Genomic DNA, 7,907 nt, shown 5'->3' on the forward strand with positions numbered 1-7,907 from the left:
TAAAATATATATGAAAACATTGTGTACACTGTAGGTAAAACATTCAGTACGGTTTCGGCCATTTACCGAGTTACAATAATTTTCTTCACGCTCAAAATAACTTGGGATAGAGATTTTGATTACTGCATTCCAACTGATGATCGACCGCTACATAATCAATACATTGAGCAGAAAAACGATGAAACTCGTTGCAAAGGCAACAAAACTCGCTAAAGAAGGGTACAAGTGCTTAGCTGATGCCGCTTGAATTGTAAACAAAGCGTAAATTTGTGGCGTCACGGCAATTAAAAATATCTGTTATTGACCGGCCGGGAGGCCTTTATAGGGAAAAACTGTGCCCGGGGTCTATGCGGCCGAGGGCCATACCCTTGACCGAGGGCTCAGTTATTCCCTATACGGACCGTCCTAGGCCGTTGAATAACATGTATTTTTTTTCTGCTGTTTTAGTTTTTTAAGATGATCGAGGCGAATAGGTTTGCGAACAGTCTACGCTCGCTACGTCGCACTGTCACTCTCTAGGTAGTAAATTTTGTTTATCAAGAAAGCCGCGTAAACCTCAGAGAAAAAGGCTAGACTTACGATAAACGGACTTCAAACATATCCTGGAGTAATAAATGAAAAAAAAAGGAAAAAAAAAAAAAAAAAGAACTGTGATATGTCATAGCAAGCAGTATAGAAATAAACTATAACAACTATCTTTGAAAAATTCGCACAATCAAGCGAATAAATGTTCTGCGTAAGCTTTGTTTTAATGAAAATGAAATCACACTTAAATTTTACGAATGATTATGGAGCATGTATGCGTACTGCGGATGAAAGATTATAAGTATAAGTTCTTTTTTGCAGGTTTTTTCGCAACAGTCCAGTTGCGTAGATAACTGCGAGATCCTTTCTTCAATATAAAAAGAACTTATGCTTATAATTTAGATTTTACATTGGCTTTTAACAAAAGTTGGTAAAAAATACTCACATATCTTAACCTCTACTTTTGTATTTTATTATTTTAAGTATTTTTGTTTGTTCTCTGTTAAGATTGTCACAAATCAATGATAAAAATTAGAGAAATGTGTGCAAGAAGAACTTGTCAGAGTTTATGCCAACGATATAGGGTTGCGAGACGTTTGTTTGACTATTTTAGCTGAGAATCAAATTTTCTTAAATAAATTAAAATTGGGCGAGATTAGAAAATAAAACTACAAGGGAAATAATAAACATGGACCGTAAAACTGAGATTAAAAGACTGCTGTGCAGTTAGCAATATTTTTAAGCTTAAGTTAAATGACGTGACAGCACTGCAAGAAAAACTGCAAAACAGCAAACCAGCAAAATTTTGTCAACAAAATCACAATACCCACCCCTTTGGAGAACAACCAATCCTTCTATTCCTTTGCTGGGGTTAAGTTGAGTGTCTTTTTTCACATTTGCTTGCATGGAGGGGCGGACGTACGTACGCAAAAGCTTGTGGCAAAAACTTGTGGCAAAAACTGTGCAAACAAACGCGAAGAAAACCACTTTTATTATCCATTTTCACTCAGCTTTCGATAAGGTGGTCTTTGGCGTTTACAAATGGGTTCCTTCTTTCTTTTAAGTGGTTTTCTTGGAGAAATAGTTTGAATTTTTGGTTTAAGAAAGGTTTTAAGAAAACCTCACATTCAGTTGTTTCTTATCAATTAGATTCAATCAGTAATGTATTTTAAATTTTGATTTATTTTTCAGACGCTGGGTTGCAACAACGTCAAAACCCAGCTCTTACTATTAAATACAGGCCAAAACAAGCCTTGCAGAGCACAACACGTGAAAAATGTGGACAGCCAAGAAAAGGCCAGTGCTCCTCCTTAAACTAGCAGTTGAAGAGCACTGACCTTTCTCAAGGGCTTTTCTTGATCTTTTGTCATCAACCACCAGTTGACAAATAGAATCAAAAAAAGAACTGTTTTCTCTTCATTCATCATGCCTCCTCTTTGTAACTCTTTCCATTACATAGGCTTCTGTTTTAGGGAATGGTCAGAAATTAGTGGGGAGGGGGGGGGGGGGGGGGAGTGAGGTGGAGATTTTAAATTGGGCAATGAAAATGATGTGACCCTCCATAGCGATGCAAATGAAATTTCATGACCCTCCCCCTGAACAGGCAATACAATGTAGCTCAAATACCAGAAAAAGAAAACAAGAATGGAGGCAAACTGTAAGTTACTTACTGGAACCATTTTGCCCCAACATAATTCAAATCATCTATAGAGCCCATTGGCATCATATAACTCCATTATGCTACACATTTCCTTTACATTAAAATTTTAATACTTAATACTACTTGTCTTGCTTTTGTTAAATAATGACTTAAATTAACAAATTTTATTTTGTCTTTTGTATATAACTCGCTCTCCCTGTCATACTATAAATTATGATTGCAAGAGCATAAATTTATGTGACCCTCTGTTTTCACTGCTTATTCTTTCATGACAGTCCACCTCCCCCCCCTCCCCACCCCCTGCTCCCTGCTAATAGGGAGCTGAAGCACAGACATTCCTGAGCCATGTATAGCAACCAGAACTCAAATGTTTTCTCTTTTGGTGTGGTTTTAAATAAATACTAATTTGAATATAAACAATATTAATATGGTAGCCATTTTGGAATAAGGTTTATGGTTCATTGTCTGCAGTACATTAATAATTTTATTTTTATGTTCATTTGAAAAAGAGTGCCAGAATCTTGTTTCACCAATAAATTTGTTGTTATACAAATGAAATTGAATCTACATTTTCTAAGAATAAACACTGATCAAGAAGAACAACCTTGACTTTACTTCAACTTCATTTTGGTAGCATGCATTTGCCCATCTCTCACTGCACCAAAAGTGAAAGTAACAAGAACTGTTACCACAGCAACAGTGTATCAAACTCATCAACACTTGCTTGGGGATTTGCCCTTAGACATGTAGGACAAAGGATGTTTGTTGTTAGGTTGATTTGACCCTTCATTAGAATAAGCAAAAAAATTTCAATTAATACCTGAATCACAAACTTTAACTCCCAAGAATATTGTTTTCAATGTATATTTGCAAAATTCCTACTTTTCCTCTCCTCATTTGCCTAGATGGATGCTTGTTACCAGAAAGCATGTTAATAAATTTTTATTTATAAAGCTAGTCATTTCTTCAGTGCGTTAAAGCATCCAGTGCAGTGGTGTTTAACCTGATGTGAGCCACCTTAAAAAAAATATATGTACACAGAAAAGACTGTTAATACTATTACATTGTTCATGATGGTGCGAGGGAAGAAAACAAATCATTGCAAATTGTTGTTGCCTTGCAAATTTATTTGTTTATTGATTACTGTACTTATTCAAATCTGGATACAATGATGTCCATGCAGCACCAGCACTCTCCAGGCTTGGTAAGTCGCTCAAGGGAGCAATTTGAACATTTGCACCTGAGAAAATATTGAACCAAGAGGAAACTTAGCATCAATTACAAGGGAACGATCAGCTTAAATTCAAGCCATTGTACAGAGCTTTTCACTACAATGTATATTCTATTTCCATGGTAAAAAAGTGCAAAAACAGCAAGCTTACTCGGAACCGAAACTTAACTGTGCACTCTAATTTAACACCAAGGCAAACTTTCGAAAGCAAAGCTAAAAACCTAAACTTGACTTCGATTTCAATTCAACTGAGTCTCCGGTAGCCTCCCTCCGGGGAATGAACAGGCTAGTAGTCAAGAGAAATTGTTGAGGATTCTCAGGCACTACACTTTTAAAGCTTGCCTCTTTTGTTAATACAGCAAATCACACATCTAAATATCAATCTCTATCTCTAATATCTTACCCGAGTGATGAACGACTCAGCGAAGTCTGCTCTTCCTTCTCTTGTAGCAAAAGCGCTAGCTGTTGAACTTATTCGGCTGCCTCTTCTTCAGACGGAACTAGCTCTACAGAGTCAGGACTTCTTAATTTCCTTTGCCTATATCATGCGAAGACGATCCAGGAGAGCTTTCTGTGGTCAAAACAGCTCTGAAATTCGTCGCCAGAAGGAGGACTACAGTACTGGCTCGATCAGCGACTTGAGAGTATTACTCACGACAAAAACACAATAGGTTTGAGTAAAAATACCGCAACTCCAATCACTTTCATACCGCGGGCTCACTGGAACATAAATTCATAATGGCGGACTCGAAAACACCAGTTTTCAAGGCTCAATATTTTCAATTTACGGGGCCCAAACTTCATTTCAGTGACCAAGACAGGTACAGCCACATCGGATAAGCTGTAAAGAACGTATTTTTGTTTCATACGTGACATGAAGTTTTGATCGTAGTAGCACTTTAAAGAGGAAGTGTCACTGACCTATTTGTCATGTTTGTCATTTGAATAGCCAAAACATATTTGTATCGATGGAAACGTTAAAAAAAGGGCTCAGTTTGGTTTGTTTGGTAATGCACAGAAACTAGTACCAATTAACTGTGGCTGCGGATGGCTAGGATGGAAATGGATTGCAACTTGAAAAATCTGGCCAATTATTTTTCTTCCTGTACATTCCAAAATCCCTAAAAACTGTTTCAATTCTCCCTCGGAGAAATCATTTCATATTTTCCTTCGGGTGTTCTAAGAGCAATTTCATTGGTAGAGAAGAGGTTTTTAGTTAAGTATTTGGGCAGTTTTGACCAAAATACAGCAAAATCGCTGTGCCGTGACAGTGCTCCTTTCATTTTTATTAACGCACCTGTTTTAAAACGTTCTTCAGACATACAAGGTGTTAAAATTCATTTAATTGTTGGACCCTTGCGTGTTTCATCGCATCGCTGAGCTCACAAAAGCCGTTGTGAAAGATTTTCCCTCTCAGTGGTTAGTCGATGTCATCAGTTACTTTGTATGAGGCTGCAAACTGCCTAACGTTCGATCCGATAGAGGAAAGTTTCGGTTGTTCGATTCTTATTATATTAATGATATCTGGGTTCGTATCACTAAAGTCCTTGCCGGCTTCTCCAGGTTAAAATTTCAATCTGTGAAACTACAGAAAGTTCATGATCAGTTTTCGTTTATTTTACTTCTTTGTTTACAAGCATACAAAGTTCGTGTTCACGCTCCATGAGTGAGCTGCACTTGCGCCTGTCAGCCCGTCAGACGAATCCCGGTTGGAGAAATCAGATCAGGTTTTGTGTTGTGGCGTTGCTCACCAGACTAAAAAAGAAAAGATTGATCCATACAGTATCTACCTACAAAAGGAAATGGTAGAATCACATCACCATACTTATGGGCGTAAAAAACAGTAGCACAGGATTCGTCTGAATAAAAATAAGTTTGTTTAGCGCCTTAATAACAGGAACACGATAAAGTACTGCTCGATCGCTGTTACTGACACGGCTGATAATTTTGTTGTTCTTATCTGAAGGGGAAACATTTGTCTTATTCCCTGACACTTGGCAAGCAGTATAGTGTCGATAATAACCTTATGAAATTGTTTGTGTTATGTTTTAATCACGTGGCCTGAAAAAAAGACTTACAACAATCGTAATCCTCAGTGAAATATGAGGAATGGAAGGTTGTCTTGTTCAGGTAATCTTTGCCGTTCCTTGATTCATGATCGACTTCCAGTAAGGACGAAAATATCTCAGGAAACAGTAAATGTTGAAATATTCTAAAATGTAAATGACAAATACCACACTAAAAAACCGAATTACACTGTTATAGTCGTGCTGAACAATTTAGTGGAAGAGTACTGACGTTTGTTTGCCTACAAAAGTTCCCGCTTCCAAGCAGTACGTTTTGAGACGTCACCAAGCCTGAAATGTCACGAACAGGTTTAAAGATTTTCTGTTGAGCAACAAGTCCATCATTCATAAAGAGAACTGAAAGAAATCATTGTACTTCACTGCAATTAAGTTAAGCGTACGTCTGATTTCATTAAGATTACTGTGGTGATTCCTAGCCATCAGAGAGAACAAATTTTCAACGACCACTACACTCACACGTGACTACATATGCATTTTAAATCTAGACAAATGTGTTCATGACCAAAGATAATAGAAATACTCGTTTAAAAGGAAGCTTTTTGTTATATTCGTTTTATTTGATTTTTTAACTGTTTGTCCTTTTGACGGTGGTTTCCCCGGGTAGTTAAATGATCCTTCCTCGGCTTAAGATATTTTTATGTTACATGTGCCTTAGTCTGCGGACGCAGACGTATTTTCGGCTGTCGCTTCGGAGAGAAGGGTCAGCCGGAAATACGTCTGCGTTCCCTGGCTACATGTGCCTAGATGTCTCACAATCCAATCTTAAGACCCATTTAAATAGCTTCAACACTTGGCCAGCATCCGCTCAACAAACAAAGGTTGAAGGAATGTTGGGCAAATGGTGAAAGCAAAAACAATGATAGATGACACAGTCAGTGACACAGGTATACTCGGAAAAAGAAAACCCGAGTTCTCCCAACATTCCTGAGTGACTGACCGAAAAAAATGACCCTGTCAGTTTTTGTTTCATAGTAAAAACAATGTTGTTTGGAGGCCTTTCAAACGGTTTCAACATCAGACTTAAAATTCAATATCCAATAGTTGGCTTAAAATTTCGAAGGGAATTCATTGCGAGGGGTTGGCAATTAACTTTAGAGCCTGGCAGTGTGCGCTTGCGCTTACGCAACACAATTGTTGAGCGAAGTGTTGAAACAGTTTCAACACCATCTAACGTTTTTCAGGTACAACGCGATGTTGAATGATTTCAAAGTTAAATCAATTTAAATGTGTTTCAACACGTTTCCAACAACCTTTCAACATTTTTTAAGACATTCGAGAATAGTTGATGACCTGTCTAAATTTCCCCCACACTTGGTTGAACAAAATGTTGAACAAAGTTTGAAACAACTACTGAAACTCACTCGTCAATTGCTTCGCGACTCTCACGGGCCGAAACATACCACGTGCAATAAATTGGAGGGAGGTTACGAGACGATAACAATCGTGCGATTTGATCTCCGTCGCCAAATTTTTTCGGCAACAGAAAAACATCAAAGAAAGAAAATCATACTTTTAGTTCTTAATGGATTCAATCTAATTACATTATATTCAATCGGAATAAGCTAGTCGGCCTGCGTTTATTTTTAACGGCAACTATGCTGTAACTATCACTGGCCCTTTTGTGTTTTCTCTGTATCCACTTTGCTCTTACGAGCAATCTTTCGTCCTCGGACATAATCCTACAATGTATGCCTCCCGAAGGGGTTTATTGTTAACCAAAATAAATATCTTTTTGGTTTGGTTGAAGGAAAAATACGCTAGTTTCGTTTAGAAAGTAAGTAAAATCACACGGAAAAATGTTACGGAATGGCAGTGGTTTCCCTTGACGCTTGAGTGGAAGGCTGCAGACTGATTTGCGTGGTTGAGTAATTCAGGCCCATTTTACCGCATTTTGACGGAAGTAGTTCCCTCTACCTTCTCATCAATCACACTGCAACGCTAAAGCTTTTATACTACACACTTTGCTCAGTTCAAAGGTGGGAGTCGGTGGACATTCTTGTTTGCAAATGATCGTCCCAGGCGTCTAAATGAAATTAGAGTTCACTGATGCAGTAATTCCTTATCAGGCTTAGCAGGAGTAAAAACCTTCGAGGCCTTATTGTTCAATACGCCTTTATCACGATAATTTACAATATTGATGTAGGAAATGAAAATCAATTCCGACTACTGGAAAGAGCACCTGAAAATTAATAAAAAAAAAACCAAGTTTGAGAGCCTTGTCTTGGCGAAGATATAATTCCTTTAATCCATGAATTTTTGCAAAATATTTGTATGAATACGGGCAAAACTTGGTCGTTTTTACCCCTGCTAGCATCATTTTTTTGCTAGCATCATTTTTATTTTCCTTCAAGCTTTCCGACTGAGCCATTTAGTGGTTAAGATGGAATGCACTTAAACTCATTGA

Source organism: Pavona decussata, unplaced genomic scaffold, assembly GCF_977016875.1.
Source record: "Pavona decussata unplaced genomic scaffold, jaPavDecu1.1 SCAFFOLD_194, whole genome shotgun sequence".
Classification (NCBI taxonomy): Eukaryota; Metazoa; Cnidaria; class Anthozoa; order Scleractinia; family Agariciidae; genus Pavona; species Pavona decussata.